A 16,758-nucleotide genomic window follows, 5' to 3' on the forward strand; every position below is an offset into this window, starting at 1 on the left:
CACTGCAGCACCCAGGAATGACGAAGATCAATAAACAACTGTACAGGGCGTTTAAGACGGATAGATAGCCCTCTGACCTGGTTCCAGTGTTTAAATGTTTTAGTAGGGTCAGAGGTGTGGGTAAAAGTGGGGGAAGCGTGGCATTGCTTGTCAAGGATAGTATTACAGCGGTGGAAAGGACGATGGATGAAGACTCGCCATCTGAGGTAGTTTGGGCTGTGGTTAGAAATAGGAAAGGTGAGGTCACCCTGTTAGGAGTTTTCTACAGGCCTAATAGTCCTAGAGACGTAGAAGAAAGGATTGCAAGGGTGATTCAGGAGAAGAGTGAAAGTAATAATGTGGTTGTTCTGGAAGTCTTTGACTTTCCAGATGTTGACTGGGAAAGCTATAGCTCGAGAACGTTAAATGGGGCGGTGTTTGTCCAATGTGTGCAGGAGGGTTTCCTGACACAATATGTTGACATGCCAACAAGAGGTGAGGCCGAACTGGATTTGGTTCTGGGTAATGAACCAGGCCAGGTGTTAGAATTGGAGGTAGGTGAGCACTTTGGGGACAGAGACCACAATTCGGTGACTTTTACTCTGGTGATGAAGAAGGATAATTGTGCACTGCAGGGAAAGTGTTAAAGCTGGGGGCAAGGAAATTATGATGCGGTGAGGCATGACTTAGGATGCGTGGCTTGGAAAAGTAGGCTTTAAGGGAAGGGGACAATTGATATGTGGAGCTTGTTCACGGAGCAACTATTGAGTGTTCTTGATAAGTATGTACCAGTCAGGCAGGGAGTAAATGGTCGTGTGAGGGAGTCGTGGTTTAATAATGAATTGGAATCCCTTGTTAAAGCGAAGAGGGCGGCCTATGTAAAGATGAGGCGTGGAGGTTCAATTGGGGCGATTGAGAGTTATAAGTTAGCCAGGGAGGATCTAAAGAGAGAGCTAAGATCAGCAAGGAGGGGACATGAAAAGTCCTTGGTTGGTAGGTTTAGGGAAAACGCAAAGGCTTTCTATAGGTATGTCAGGAATAAAAGAATGACTCGGGTAGGAATAGGTCCAGTCAAGGATAGTAGTGGGAAGTTGCGCATGGAGGCCGAAGAGATTGGGGAAACACTGAATGAATATTTTTCATCAGTATTCACTCAGGAACAGGACATTGTTGCCGATGTGAATATTGAGTCACAATCAATTAGAATTGATGGCTTTGAGGTATGTAGGGAAGAGGTATTGGAAATTCTGGAAAGGGTGAAAATAGATAAGTCTCCTGGGCCTGACGGCATTAATCCTAGGATTCTTTGGGAATCAAGGGAGTAGATTGCAGAGCCATTGGCCTTGATTTTTATGACCTCGTTTTCTACAGGAATAGTGCCAGAAGACTGGAGGATAGCAAATGTGGTTCCCTTGTTCAAGAAGGGGAGTAGGTATAACCCTAGTAACTATAGGCCGGTGAGTCTCACTTCTGTTGTGGGCAAAGTCTTAGAGAAAATTGAAAGGATAGGATTTAAGAACATCTGGATAGGAATAATGTGATCAAGGATACTCAGCATGGTTTTGTGAACTACGAAGAGCAGAAGATAAAGATGTATATCGTGTATTTAAGGAGAACAGGTACCGAAAAACCCAGTCCACCGATTTCTCAATGATGCTTCCAAGTTGACTTCAAAAATTTGGTTTGTCCTTCTATTTTTTTTCCTATTTATTTTGTGAGTTTTAAAAACTTTCGCAATCCTCTAACTTGAGTATGGGAGTTGGGAAGTTTCATTGCGGCTGGACAGGACACTGGAATATTGTGGAATACATTTGGAATATTGTGTGCAATTCTGGTCTCCCTCCTATCAGAAGGCTATTGTGAGATTTGAAAGGGTTCTGAAGCACCAATGAGTCCGCAGAGAAGGGCGGCCCTTCTGCTCCCCTGAGTGCGGGAAGGCCTTTAGTGACTCCTCTGCCATGTGGAAGCACTGGTTGGTCCACACCCGGGACGGCTGTTCTCATGCCCTGAATGTGAGATGGCTTTCAGCAGTTCTTCTGAGACACCAGTGGGTCCACACCGAGGAGAGGCCGTTCTTCTGCCCCGAGTGCATGAAGGGCTTTGCTCTTTCTTCTGACCTGCTGGCCCACTGGTGAGTCCACATGGGGGCGAAGTTGTTCAGTTGCTCTAAGTGCAGGAAGTCCTTCATCAAACCTCAGATCTGCATGTCTTTGGACAGGACCACCCAGAGAAAACCCACGCAGACACTGGGAGAATGTGCAAACTCCTCACAGACAGACACCCAAGGCTGGAATCAAATCTGGATCTGTGGCATAGTGAGGCTGCGGTGGTAACCACTGAGCCATTACCTATTGCAACCCGAAGTAGGCAAACAGGAGGTCGGGAGAATACAGCAAGCCGGGCAGCACCAGGATGTGGAGTAGTCAGCATTTTGGGTATTAACCCTTCTTCAGGACTGAAACGTTGACTTCTCTATGAGAAACGATTTATGGAATGTTGCTGGGGGTTGGAGGGATTGAGCTACAGGGAGAGTCTGAATAGGCTGGGGCTGTTTTCACTGGAGCATCGGAGGTAGAGGAGTGACCTAATAGAGGTTACAAATTCATGAGAGGGATGGACAGGGTAAAAGACAAGATATTTTCGCTGGGATGGAGGAGTCCAGATATAGAGGGTATAGGTTCAGGGTGAGAAGCGAAGTATATCAAAGGGACAACTTCTTCATGCAGTGGGTGGTACATACATGAAATGAGCTGCCAGAGTATATGGGTCAGGTGCTGTCAAATGGGCTAGATTAATTTCGGATATCAGGTCAGCATGGAAAAGTTGGACTGAAGGGTCTGTTTCCATGTTGTATGTATCTCTGACTACTGGTCCTGATGTAAGTTTAAAAGAGAGTCCAAGTGACTTTGAATACTTCATCTTGTTGAACTCACCTCCACAAATGTTTCAAATGACTCCCTCCGAGCGATACTGTTTAAACATGCTGAGTTGGACAAAATATCCTCTCAAGTTCAACACAAACCCAGAGTTGAAGATGTTAGAAGATGTTGAAGATGTTACCAAGGGGACCAAAACTGATCACAATATTCCAGGTGCAGCCTCATCAACGTTCTGTATAACTACACTATATCTTGCCAACATCTATACTCAATTCCCTAACTGATGAAGGTTAGTGTGCCTAAACCTTGCTTCACTGCTTTGTGAAGCGATGTTATCAGAGATAGAGGATCGACTTTAAACTGATCCACAATCCTGCGACTCGGAGCACCGAAGCAGAGTAGCGCAGCGTGAGTGTGCTGGGCACATAACCCAGAGGTCGATTGGTCAAAACCATGTGATGCTATTGCTCAATGTCTCCATAAGCTGCTTTCCTTGGCAAAGGTGCTCTGTTCTGTATCTTACCTTTGCATCTGCTTCCCAAAGCTTCTTCAGTGGAGGAGTGGCAGTGGCAGCTGGATCCCAGGAGCTCAACAACCCACTGGAGCTGGAGGAAGCTCTGAGCTCCAAAAGGGGGGCCCAACTGGAGGCTGGATTTGCTCAAGGCTTGTGTCTATTAACTTATTTAAATGGTACCTACTGTATGGGGCTTTGGTTCACATTAAAACTGGAGGATCATGTCAGAGTGTTTGTTTATATTTAGCAGTTGTAGTTCGTAAAATACACTCCCTGGAGGAGCACCTTCTTTGATGCTGCATTTCTTGCCTTCTGCACTTCCCCCATTTATTATCTCCCATCTTGATTGTATATTTTTTTGGTCAAATTTGATTTCATATTTATCAGACTTGGTATTCACTGTGTGCTATTAATTTGTTTGTTCAAATATTGTAAGTCAAAATTAATGCTGTAATTTCATTTCTGATGTCAGAGTGTGACATTGAATGTGCAGGTGTGAATACCAGTAAGTTGTGAAAATAAATCAAGAACTTGTGATTTTACAGCAAAAAGAGCAGTTCACCGCTATCAATGGCATTGTCTCATTTCAAGGGGATGAGTTGAGCCTGACCAACAAACCGTTTCAAACAGTCACCCAATTTTATTAATATTTTCGTTATCTTCATTAAAGATAATAACTCCAGCATGCTAAAATTTATACAATTTGTTTATAAGATTTATTTAGATGTCCATTGCTCTGCCACATTGGGGAGACTGGATGCCAACTTGCAGAACATTTCAGAATACAGCTCCAAGTCCCCAAACATAAACGACCCCACCGCCCTGTGGCTGAATACTTTAACTTCCCCTCCCAATCCGTCAAGGGCATGCAAGCCCTGTGCCGCATCCCCCTCCAAGCTCTAGCTACCTGACGCTTGTAGGAAGAATACTTCATCTTCTGCCTTGGGACCCATCAACTACAGTTTCCATATTTCCCCTCACCCTCACTCTCACACCACGCGCCTTGTCCCAGATCCAACCTTCCAATTCGGCATTGGCCTCTTGAGCTGTCCGACATTTTCATCTTGCTTCCCACCTATTCGCTCCACCCTCCTGTCTTACCTCTCATGATAAATCAGCACCTCCATCGACCTATTTCATTCACAGCTACCTCCCTTCCATCCCCATCCTCTTCCCAATTATCTCTCAGCCCCGTTGGACCAACCTTCATTCCTGATGAAGAACTTATGCTCTAAACCAAGACTGTGGTGAAGGAACATCCTTAATAAGAAAGAGTTCCCAATTCAGATTTATTCCCCATTTGTTCCCCCGTTCTTATAGAAATAAGAAATGTCTTTTTCTTCCACTAGAAAGTGGTCTTACACTTTGCGGTGTCTGAAGTGTTATACCACGCCACCTTTTTGCCTACCTTTTAAGAATCCTTTCAATATGTTTTTTGGACAATGGTGGCGGTGACCAAAAGCAATCATTTCACTCCTCTTCAATGCCCCATTTCTCCTCCTATGAACCACTTTGACATGTTGTCTGAGTGTACTTGGTTTTCAAAATGTAATTTGGCCATTGAAGTGAACAGGGTGAGTCATTATCGATCGCTAGCTTTGTTTGCACTAACTGTAATTATCCATCAATTTGCTGTTTTTTGTTCCAGCAAAGTTGGAAACAATGATCTGTATTTATTTTGCACTCAGGTTTGAAAAATCACCCCAAGAATCGTCATATTATTATAGCTGATTGAAGCTATAACAGGAGGAATTGTGTGGCAGTTTCAGACTAAAATCTTGGCTGGAAAGAAGGTAGATTGATGATGAAAGTCAAAAAGCAGAATCTCTGGCCACAATCAATCATTCTGGCTTGATTAAGTGGTGGCTCTTCAAAAGCACTTCCAAGCCATCACCTCAACCACCAAGAGCAGGTAAGTGTGAACACAGCATTCCAACTGTGAAATATATCGCATTGCTTCTTTGTTATTGATCAAAAACCTGGAACTCGCTCCTGAACATTATTGCAGACCAAATCATAATGTGAAGCAATTTAAGAGGCAGCTCAGCACCACATTTTCAAGGATAGTTTGGGTAGGGTTGTTGGCAGACCCAATGATATTCACATCTCATGAAATAATAAGCAAAGAGGCATGGATAGAGGATTGGCTAACCAATGATACAATTGGGATAAGGGGCATGTTCAGGATAGCAAATTGTAATCAGTAGTTTGCCACAGGATCAGTGCTGGGGCCAAAATTATTTACAATATGTATTATTTACAATTATTTACTTGGATATTTGAAGTGAATGCACTATTGCCAAGATTGCAGAAAAGATGGTTGATGGGAAGGCAGGTGGTGAGAAGACATGAAATATCTGCAGAGGTATATAGACAGGTTAAGCAAATGGCAAATGGAATAGAATTTGGGGAAAAGAGGTTGTGCACTTTGCCAGGAGGAACAGTGTTGAATGTTAAATGGAGAAAGCTGTTGAATTGAGGGATTTGGAAGCCCATACCCATGCATCTCTTCATCCAAGTTCAGTGAGTAATAGGGAAGGCAATGGGAGGTTGACCTTTAAATAGAGTATAAAAGTCGGGAGGTTATAGTGAACCTCTATCAGGCAACAGTCAGGCCAAAACTGAACACTGGGTGGGTCCTTTACCCAAGGAAAGATATACTGGCAGTCCAGAGACGTTTGACCAGGATGAAAAGAATATCATATGAAGAGAAGTGAATTGGTTGGGCCTATACTTATTAGAAGTGAGAAGATTTAGAGGTAACCTTATTTTCACATAAACGATTCTGAGGAGACTTGACAGGCTTGATGTGGAGAAGTTTACCTTTATGGGTGAGTCTCGCACCAGAGGGAATAACCTGCAAATGAGAGATTGCATGTTGAAGACAGATAGGAATTTATACTGGGGGCAGTAAATCTGTGGAACATGTTACTACAGGGGGTTGTTGAGCTTGGGTCGTTAAGTACATTCAAGGCTGTCAGTTTTTGTTTAACTAGTGAGGGAATTGAGGATTATGTGGAAATAGCAAGAAAGTGGAGTTGATGTTTACCAGAGCTAACGTGATCTGAATAAATGGCAGAATTGATTCAATGAGCTGAATTGAATAGTTAATAATAAAGGGGCCAGTACATCCTTCCTGAGATATGGGGCCCAAAATTGCATTCAATACTCCAAATGCGGCTTGACCGGAGCCTTACAGAGCCTCAGAAGTACATCCTTGCCTTTATATTCAAGTCTGATCAAAATAAATGCCATCATTGCATTTGCCTCCCCAACTAGTGATTCAACCTTCAAGTTTACCTTGAGAGAATCCTGGAATAGAACTCCATCGTCTCTTTGCACATCTGATTTCTGAATTTTCTCCCCATAATCCTTCTGTTCCAGAGTAGCAGCAGAGATTTTCTGACAAACCGATTTTATTCAGGGATACCAAGGTATCTCTGGAATTTCCAATATCTCAGAAGGAATAGTTATTCCTGGACAATGCAGAGAGGAGTATGGTGTGGTCCTGTAAACTCCAGAACTTTCCAAACTACCTGAGTCAGCAATAACTCCTTCTGGACCAAGAAACAAAAGGGCCACTGAGAAACTGCAAAATCATAAGCCCTCAGAAGCAGAAATTAGGCAATTCAGCCCATTGAGTCTGCTCCACCATATAATCATTCTTAAGTATCAAGGGTTACGGGGAGAATGGGGATGAGAAAGTTATCAGCCAGGATTGAATGGTGGAGCAGATTCAATGGGCTGAATGGCCTAATTTCTGCTAGTTAACTATCCCTGGGAAGAAGGATGTATAACAACAAGCTGTTTCCTGGGACAGATGAGATAAGTTTTTAATAAACTCGTGACAAAAGGACAAGTTAGTCTGTCTGTGGAAGGATGGCCTTGACACCAAGAGGTTAATTGCAGGACAGGCTGTCTCAAGCAGACAGCTAAACCTCAAGGCTAAGAAGGTATGCTACACACTGGAGGTCTCTAGCAATGTGGGGAGGTGGTGTTAGAATCTAAAGAAACATCACACCACAGATTTCAAAGTGAGGAATCTCCACCAGAATTTAAACCCAGAAAGATGCAGCAGCAGTACTTGGAAGAACAACACTGCAGTGAATCCCTGAACACTTCCAGAGACAGATATTGTCGGTGGAAAGTCAGTTAAATTCTGCCATCAATTGGGTGATCCCCAAGTTGGGAGTGAGGTTGAACTTGGTGACTTGAGGGCGGGGGGGTTATCTTTGGTTGCTACATACAATAAAGTGTAAATCATTGTTTCAGCAGTTGATTCTCTGCGCAGTTTCTGAGTCAGGAGCCAAATTAAGGCAATTCACCCACAGCCACAGTGAGGCTAGGATTGATATTGACTCCATTGCATTCAGCAGGACATCACAGCAGCATTCAAGATCTCAAACAGAAACACCCAGAGGAACATGTTGCCCTACATTAGGTAAAATTAGCCTGAAAAGTGGTGTAACCTGTTCTAGTGATAAAAATAAATCCCCAACACTTTAAAATCAATTATCAGCAATTTTTTTTATCCAATCGTTACAGTTAAAAAATGAACACAACTATTAACAAACTGGTTATAGGCCAGGAGCAGACAGGTGGCATTAGTTTAGTTGGGGATCATGGACTGGTTGGTCTGAAGGGTATGGTTTTGGCCTACATGACTCCATAGCACTGAATGAATGGAGATCCATCCCAAAGATGATAAAAGTTGCGAGCACCACTTTACGCAAATATGTGGACCCCCCTCCTGAGGGCAGTAGGGCACTGAGGTTCAGCCGTTCAGACAGTCAGCCAGCAAGTTCTCTCTGGGAGACTTGTCTCAAGAAAGGAAGCGGTTTCCTGTCACATCAGTTAGATTATCCAGTTTGGAGCAGGTCCGATATGTCCAACAAAATAGGTAGACAGGGCAGTGAAGAAGGCTTAAGCCTCACTGGCCTTCATCAGTCAGGGCATTGAGTATAGAAGTTGACAAGTTATGTTGCAGTTAATCAGGATATTGTTGAGGCCACACTTGGAGTATTGTGATTCGTTTTGATCACCTTGCGAAACAAAGATGTTATTAAACTTGAAAAGAGTGCAGAAGACATTTACAAGAAACCAGGACTCAAGGTCTGAGTAACAGGGAGAGGTTGGACAAGCTAACACGTTTTTATTTCGAGCATAAGAGCCTCGGGGGTAGGGGGGGGGGGTTGGGGCGGACTTATAGAGGTGAAGAGATCCTGAGAGGCATGGAGAGGGTGAATGCACTCAATCTTTTTTCCCAGGATTGGGGAATTTTGAATATCAACATGCATTGAGAATCCCCATGAATACACGCAGACTGCGTGGGAGTGCTCAAGGGCTCGAATTGCAGAGAGAACTTTAATTCTTTCGCGAAATGTGGACTGGTGTTCTCGCTGTAGACGAGCCTTTCATTGGATTGTTGAATCTGGCGGGTAACAACGACCCCTGCCCCGTGGAAACTCTATGGAAGCAAATTGATTTCCTCAAACTGACTGGAGTGTCACCAGGATTGGGCAGAAGCCAATCGGTTGCCGAGTGCTGGAGAGGGGATTCCTTGCAGCGCCAGGGACCTGGGTTTGAACCCACCCTCGTGGTGACAGTGTGGATTTTGCCCTTTCCTACCCCTCCCCCACTCCCTGTCTACGTGGGTTTCCTCTGGGTGCTTCGTTTTCCTCCCATGTTCCAAAAATGTGCAGGCGAGAATGGATTGGGCGTTCGAAATTCAGGGATAAGCTGTGGGGGTTATTGGGTGGGTCGGGGGTGGTGTATGTTCTTCCGAGGGTCTGTATGGACTTAGTGGGCCAAACGGCCTGTATCCACAGTGATTCCCCCAACGTGTCTCCAGCCTGGCTTCCAGCTCCATCTCTCTGTGCTGAAGGTCCTCCAGTGTGTGTTTTCCCTAGTTTCCAGCACCCAGAACGTCCCACCTTCTGCAAATCGAAAGACAAGTCCCACCCTGCCCTCTCCCATGTGTGTTGTGTAACTGCTTAATCACTTTTAGTGGCCCAGCAAAGGCTAATAGCCAATTTGGCAAACCAGGAGGATGGCTTCAACAGCGACCTTGGGTTCATGTCACATGACAGGTAACCCCACTTCACTGTTATGCTCTCTCTCTCTCTCTCACACACACACACACACACACACACACACACACACACATACACACACACACACACTTACACACTCACACGCTCGTGCAGAGCCTTTCCGGTCGACATGCTCTCTCTCAGACACACAATATACCTCCCTACACTCACACCAATGCATACAACTTCGCACATGATTATACTCCATCTCACACACACACTTTACCCAGCATGCACACGCACTTACACACACACTCTCTCTCTCATGCATGCCCTCACGTATTTAGAGTGAATTTGCATTTGCAGGATTATATATTTGGAAGTAGAACCAGTCTGACTCAAGACTGGGATACAGACAGACTCTAACTCACAGCTTTCATGCATTGTTTGATGTGAGGTGCTACCTCCTTTTATAAAACATTACGTTTCCTGGAAAACGTGACTAAAAGAAGTTCTGGAATGTACAGATTAATTAGCCGAAATCTGCAATCCATTTTGAAAGGTGAATGATTTAACAGAAATCTAGGTTTCTTCAATTCATCACTTATGTTGCATGACACTATAATCTTTTTGCACTATATTCTGTGCCTTGTGATCCTACTCCACAGCTACCTGATGATGGAGCAGCACTTCGAAACCCAGTGCCTCCAAATAAACCTGTTGGACTATACCCTGGTGTTTGCGAGATTTTAAAACTTTATTTCCAGTGAATACAGCCCACACCTCCAACTGTTGCAATGCCAATGAAACAATGAACCGGTAGCCCTGAAAAATATACAATTTCTAACAGGATTAGCTACTCATTCACTGATCCTTCTGAGACATGACATTAGTGCTGGAGGCTGAAAGAAATGAGCAGCTTTAAAACAAAAACCTGTTGGACCTCGCAGAGTCTGAAACTGGCGGTATGTTCAGGTAACCTTTACTACGACCTTATTTTGTTACAGCTTCAGATTTCCCCAGGAAAAAAGGCATACAATAAGTGCTTTTAAAAGAAAACACCTCCAGCTCAAAGTGCACCCAGTCCCCCCACCCCACTTTCTTTGTTGGTCAACTGAGTTGTCCGTTTGTTACTGGATCCCTGGTACAGCCAGGTAAAGCATGCAGCTTGGATGACTGAGTGGACCCTTTCCCGCAGCAGCAGTTTCCTTCACTAAAAAGGGACAGGAGTGAATCAGATGGTGTTTTTCTCCCCCACTGCGGCTCCTGGGAGTGGAAAGGAAACAATCACCAAAACCCAGTCGTAGCTTTGTGAATCTTCAGAAAATAAGCCAACGTTCATCCCTTCAGATTTTCTATCCTGAGCTTTGTCACTCTTTTGTCGGACATTACAAGTGGAAGTTTTGCAGAAGAGCACCACAATGCAATCTGATTAATCAGGGCCTGGATGTTTTCGGTCTTTGAATGTGTGTGTTGTGCTCCAGAACATTGGTGTTCACAGTTTATAATACTTATCTTCCCAGTCCCCTGTATCACTTGTCGAAAATGTTTAATTTGCATTTTGTAATCCTTTCACTGTCTGCTAATGAGGAAAGTGTTTGCGTGTTTTACTTAAGTTATGTTGATCTTGCATACCTCGAGCCTCAAGCTAATTTCACGAGAAACCTTCTCCAGTTCAAAAGCAAACTGTTAGTGATGGCTCTGTTTCTTGTCACGTATCCAATTTCAGATCGATGTTGTTAATGTCCCTTTTATTCCTACGGATCCACTTTCGCACACAGGGCATGAACAGAACTGTCTCTAAATACATTTACCAATCTACATTCATCCTGTCGATTGTCCAGAGACAATCCAGACAACGTCCCCTTGTTGTAGAGGCCGGGAGGTTGACTCTGATGTTCTCGGGACATGAACTGATCTGAGACATTGAAAGAATTGTCGTTCGTGCACATCAGGAATTCAAACCCCTTCTCTCCTCCGAGCCAATGAGGGAACTCGGGAACAGGCAAAACACTGAAAGGCTCGAAGGGCGACGGTCCCGGAGTAAGAAAGCTAGTTCCTCGTGACATGGATGTGTCTGCAGAGGGTGGGATCAGACTGGCCCCGGTGTCTCCACAATGAATGTCCCAGGCTTTATAATGTAAAAGTAAAACTGTTAGACGACAATTGCAATTCTCGGCGGGGCGGGCTGAATTTATGAACTCACTAACAGCCTCCCCTAAGGGATGGTGAAGGCCCGGCATTGTCGTGAAGCGGGCATACGGTTTGAATTCCCGATCTGCGGGAATGAGAATCTTTTCACTGTCTCGCGTCAATAAATGTCCCTCAGAACATCGGAGTCAAGTCACAGCGGAAGCTGAAATAGCCTCACACGCTGCTCACGGGCACATTTTACTTTCCCCAACTCAACGCCTCAACCACTGCGGCTCCTGGGAGTGGAAAGGAAACAATCATCAAAACCCAGTCTTAGTTTTGTGAATCTTCAGAAAATAAGCAAACCTTCATCCCTTCGGATTTTCTATCCTGGGCTGACAGGGATGGGTTTTGTCACTCTTTTGTAGGACATTACAAGTGGAAGTTTTGCAGAAAAGCACCACAATGCAATCTGATTAATCAGGATCTGGATGTTTTCGGTCTTTGAATGTAAGTGTTGTGCTCCAGAACTTTGTTGTTCACAGTTTATAATACTTTTCTTCCCAGTCCCCTGCACCACTTGTCGAAAATGCTTAATTTGCGTCTTGTAATCCTTTCACTGTCTGCTAATGAGGATCGCGTTTCCGTGTTTTACCTAAATTATCTTGACCTTGCATACCTCAAGCCTCAAGCTAATTTCACAAGAAACCTTCTCCAGTTCAAAAGCCAACTGTCAATAATGCCTCTGTTTCTTATCACGTATCCAATTTCAGATCGATATTGTTAATGTCCCTTTTATTCCTTCAGATCCTCGTTTCCCTCACAGGGCATGAACAGAACTGTCACCAAATACATTTACCAATCTTCCTTCATCCTTTCGATTGTATTAGCATCAAAATAACTCGAGAGACTTTCATCACAATTTTCTGTGAACAGTTCTACATTAGCTTTGCTGAATGAACCCCAAATTTCTTGAAGTGGCTCCTTATTTTCGGCCCTGATTATTCATCTCTCTACGCACGGAAATGGATCCTTCCCACCCGCTCTGTCCCTCATCAATGTGTGTAGTTCAATTCGATCTCCCATCAGCCTCCTCTGTCCTGATCAAATCCAGGGGAACAGGATACGTTGGGGCTATGGCGCGGACAGGACAAGTCCAGTACTCACCTTTCCTGTCAGAGCAATTCCATGAGAAATTTTAGATCATAACTTTGGGCGTGTAGTTGTGGCCGAATACTTAAGGGGCTGGCGTGGAAATCCTTTGGGGCTCCCCCGCCCATGGTGGTAACCTGCTGGCTATGCTTTTTTCGCCGGCGATTTTAAATGACTTCCTGTTGGTTGCATTATCGCTCAAACTTCACAAAACCCGTCTCAATAAAGTCCCGTTTTCTCATGTCTGGGAATTGATTTCCATGCAGGAAACTCGAGTTCGGAACAAACAAGGTACCAGACTCAAAACGTCAGCTCTGTTTACCTTTCCATGGATGCTGCTCGACCTTTTGGCTTTCTGCAGTATTCTCTATGGTTATTAGGCACAAGTGCTGCTTTTCATTCAAGAACTTCAATTCCTGTCCTCTGGTAACTGACTCTGGTCAGTGGCAATTGGTTCTTCTGATCATTATTCTGCCCATTCCCACCGCTTCTTCTCCCATCATTACCAACAGTCCAAGGAAATCTCCAGTTAACTTTCTTTGCTCCAAAGCGAACATTCCCAACCTTGGGAATGTCTCCCCACAATGGAAATTTCTCATCCCTGGAAAAGAAGCACGGCGTACACTTGGGAAGAGATTTTGGCAAAATATTGTCAGTTAGGAAATGGAAAGATATTCATGTAGCAAAACAGAAATCCCAGTCTCCAGATTTGTGAACCTTTAGAAACTCTTTGGGGAGTGGATTTAGATGAGAATGAAAGATGAACCGTCCGATTGAGCAGAGACAGTCCAGACGACGTCCCCTTGTTGAAGAGGCTGGGAGATTGACTCTGATGTTCTCGGGACATGAACTGATCTGAGACATTGAAGGAATTGTCGTTCGTGCACATCAGGAATTCGAACCCCTTCTCGCCTCCGAGCCAATGAGGGAACTCGGGAACAGGCAAAACACTGAAAGGCTCGAAGGGCGTCGGTCCAGGAGGAAGAAAACTAGTTCCTCGTGACATGGATATGTCTGCAGAGGGTGGGATCAGACTATCCCCGGTGTCTCCACAATGAATGTCCCAGGCTTTATTAAGGAAAAGGAGAACTGATAGATGACAATTGTAATTCTAGGCGGGCCAAGCTGAATTATGTATTCACTAACAGCCACCGCTAAATCATGGTGCAGCCGACCGCCCAGCGACGCCTGTCTCTATGGCGCAATTGGTCATCGCGCTCGGCTATTAATCGAGCGGTTGGTGGTTCCAACCCACCCAGGTTAGTTTACTGCTCTTTCTTGACTTCGAATCTGTGTGCTTTGAATGGGGTCACGAAAATGTTCCCCAAACTTAAAGCTTCTCCAGAAAGGGGTTCCTGCATTGAATTAATGTCTGTTGTAAGGGACCGCGGATGCGGAGAACCCGAGACATAAAGAGAAACTCGGTAGGTTTGACAGCACCTGTCGGAGAAAACGGAATTCTGAAATGCCGTGTCTGATTCTCTTTCCATAGATGTTGCCTGACCTTTTCCGTTCCTCCTGCAAATTTCCATATTTGTTTTTAACTGAAAGTTCATTTCATATTTAGGGATGAAACAGCTAGACTCGCAGTGTGCAGATATTTAACCCTTTCGAATAACCGTGAAGCGAATGGATTCAAACAAACTCTGCGATGATTCACTCTTTCTCAGCTCCGCAGGCAGACAGATCTGGGAAATGAAGCTGTCAGTGTGGTTCTGTATTCGTGGGCTGAGTGATTTATGCGATGGACTTGAAACCCATTGTGGTTTCCTCACGCAGATGTGACCCCTGCCGACTACAAAATGAGAAATGTCGTCGAAAAGAAAGGGAGCTTGCTCCCCGGCTTCTTCTTTAAGATTCAAATCAGTGGAGGGGGAAAAATATTTCACTCAGATTGGGACTGGTGGAAATCTGCAACCCACTGCCTGTTCAGGTGGAACAAGCAGATACCCGCAGAGCTTCTTTTGAGGCGATGAGCCAAGTGTTTGGAAATGAGACTAGAACAATGAATGACGCATCTGTCTCCACCTACCTGTTTGAAATGCAGCTTACAGCTTCTTCACACACCCCACTAAATCTTTCTCATTGTCCTGAAGTCGGCATACGGTTTGAATTCCCGATCTGCGGGAATGAGAATCTTTTCAGTGACTCGCGTCAATAAATGTCCCTCAGAACATCGGAGTCAAGTCACAGCGGAAGCGGAAATAGCCTCACACGCTGCTCACGGGCACATTTTACTTTCCCCAACTCACCGCCTCAACCACTGTGGCTTCTGGGAGTGGAAAGGAAACAATCATCACAACCCAGTCTTAACTTTGTGAATCTTCAGAAAATAAGCAAATCTTCATCCCTTCGGATTTTCTATCCTGGGCTGTTAGGGATCGGTTTTGTCACTCTTTTGTCGGATATTGCAAGTGGATGTTTTGCAGAAAAGCACCACAATTCACTCTGATTAATCAGGACCTGGATGTTTTTGGTGTTTGAATGTAAGTGTTGTGCTCCAGAACTTTGTTGTTCACAGTTTATAATACTTTTCTTCCCACTCCCCTATATCACTTGTCAAAAATGCTTGTAATACTTTCATGGCTGTTAACCGGAAGGTTGGTGGTTCGATACCATCCAGGAGCGCTTTATTTGCTGCTCTTCCTCGGCTTTGACAATGTGTGCTTTTAATGGGGTCAGGAAAATGTTCCCCAAACATCTACAGAACGTCTACGTTCGGCCTGCAAAAAAGACCCTGAGCTTCCAGTTGCCTGCCAATTCCACACCCCACCCTGTTCCCTGACCAACATCTCTGTCTCAGGTTTGCTGTATTGTCCCAGCGAAGCTCAGCACCAGCAGAACGAAGAGCACTGGATATTCTACTTGGGGACCATACATCCCTCCGGTCCCAATATCAAATTCAATAATTCTAGGGCCTGAAATCCATAGTATCCTCGTCTCTACCACACACACCAAGCCTTGTTATTACATCGTCTGTCATTACACACTACCTATTCTTAGCCACGAACAGTCTCTATTAACAGTTATTCACCCTCCCACGCAGATCGTTATCAACTCCCTTTCCTGTCCAACGGTTCTTCCCTCGCTTTGGGCTCTGTCCTGATCTATCATTTACTGCATCCGCCTTCCTCCCACAATATCTCCTGCATATAAACCAACGTTTTCCCAATCACCATCAGTTCTATGTAAGGGTCACCGGCAACTACTGTTTGTTTTTTGTTTCTGATATACAGCATCCGCAGTTCTTTCCGCTTTTTATTGAGGTATGGTTGGAAATTGTGTCGAGAAACAGAAGGAGAGGGGGAGAGACAGAACAGACATGAACTGTTGATCTCCGTTGTTACTCAAAACGTAAAATCATTGTAGTGCGATGACTTCCCTTAAGCATGAATAGAGGTCCAAATACTCCATGAGCTTGTGGCGCAACGGGAGCGCGTCTGACTCCAGATCAGAAGGTTGCGTGTTCAAATCACGTCAGGCTCATTAAAATCGGTTCCTCATATTTCCAACCAAGAAAGATTGCGTTCACTCCGGATATCTATTAAGCCCAGTCTTCTTTCTGGAAACTTTCAATAATACGTGAAGCTTTGCTGTCAGTTTGATTTGTGAGCACTGGGGAGGTGGTGTGCCCAGTGTTTGGGTAAATGCTTAGCTCCCCCAGTTCAGCGCTGGATTTAAACACAGCCGTCTATCTCTGGACAGCCGCTTCTTTCAGTTGGTGATAGGGTGGTGAGAATAACATAATGCAGATAAGTTTATTACATCATCCAGAGACACCCAGCTTTGTGTTTCAATCTATCAGGAGAGTGACAGCGAGTTCAGATAGAAATGTTTCCCACCAACAACAAATTATTTCCTCTCACTGGACACAGTTAAAATTATCGAGGAGAAAGTGAGGTCTGCAGAAGCTGGAGATCTGAGCTGAAAATGTGTTGCTGGAAAAACGCAGCAGGTCAGGCAGCATCCAAGGAACAGGAAATTCGACGTTTCGGGCATAAGCCCTTCATCAGGAATTCGGGTCTACGGGCTATCCGTTCTTCTCAAATGCGCTGTACAGTTGTTTATT

The 16,758-nt window shown here is 44.5% G+C and overlaps 1 non-coding gene across 1 annotated transcript; it reads left to right on the forward strand.

Moving 5' to 3' along the window:
• The first annotated feature begins 16,103 nt into the window (after positions 1-16,103).
• On the forward strand, positions 16,104-16,175 carry trnaw-cca (transfer RNA tryptophan (anticodon CCA)). The gene has a single exon. It is a non-coding gene; the product is annotated as a tRNA-Trp (tRNA).
• Positions 16,176-16,758: the final 583 nt, after the last annotated feature.

Source organism: Hemiscyllium ocellatum, assembly GCF_020745735.1.
Source record: "Hemiscyllium ocellatum isolate sHemOce1 chromosome 27 unlocalized genomic scaffold, sHemOce1.pat.X.cur. SUPER_27_unloc_25, whole genome shotgun sequence".
Lineage (NCBI taxonomy): Eukaryota > Metazoa > Chordata > Chondrichthyes > Orectolobiformes > Hemiscylliidae > Hemiscyllium > Hemiscyllium ocellatum.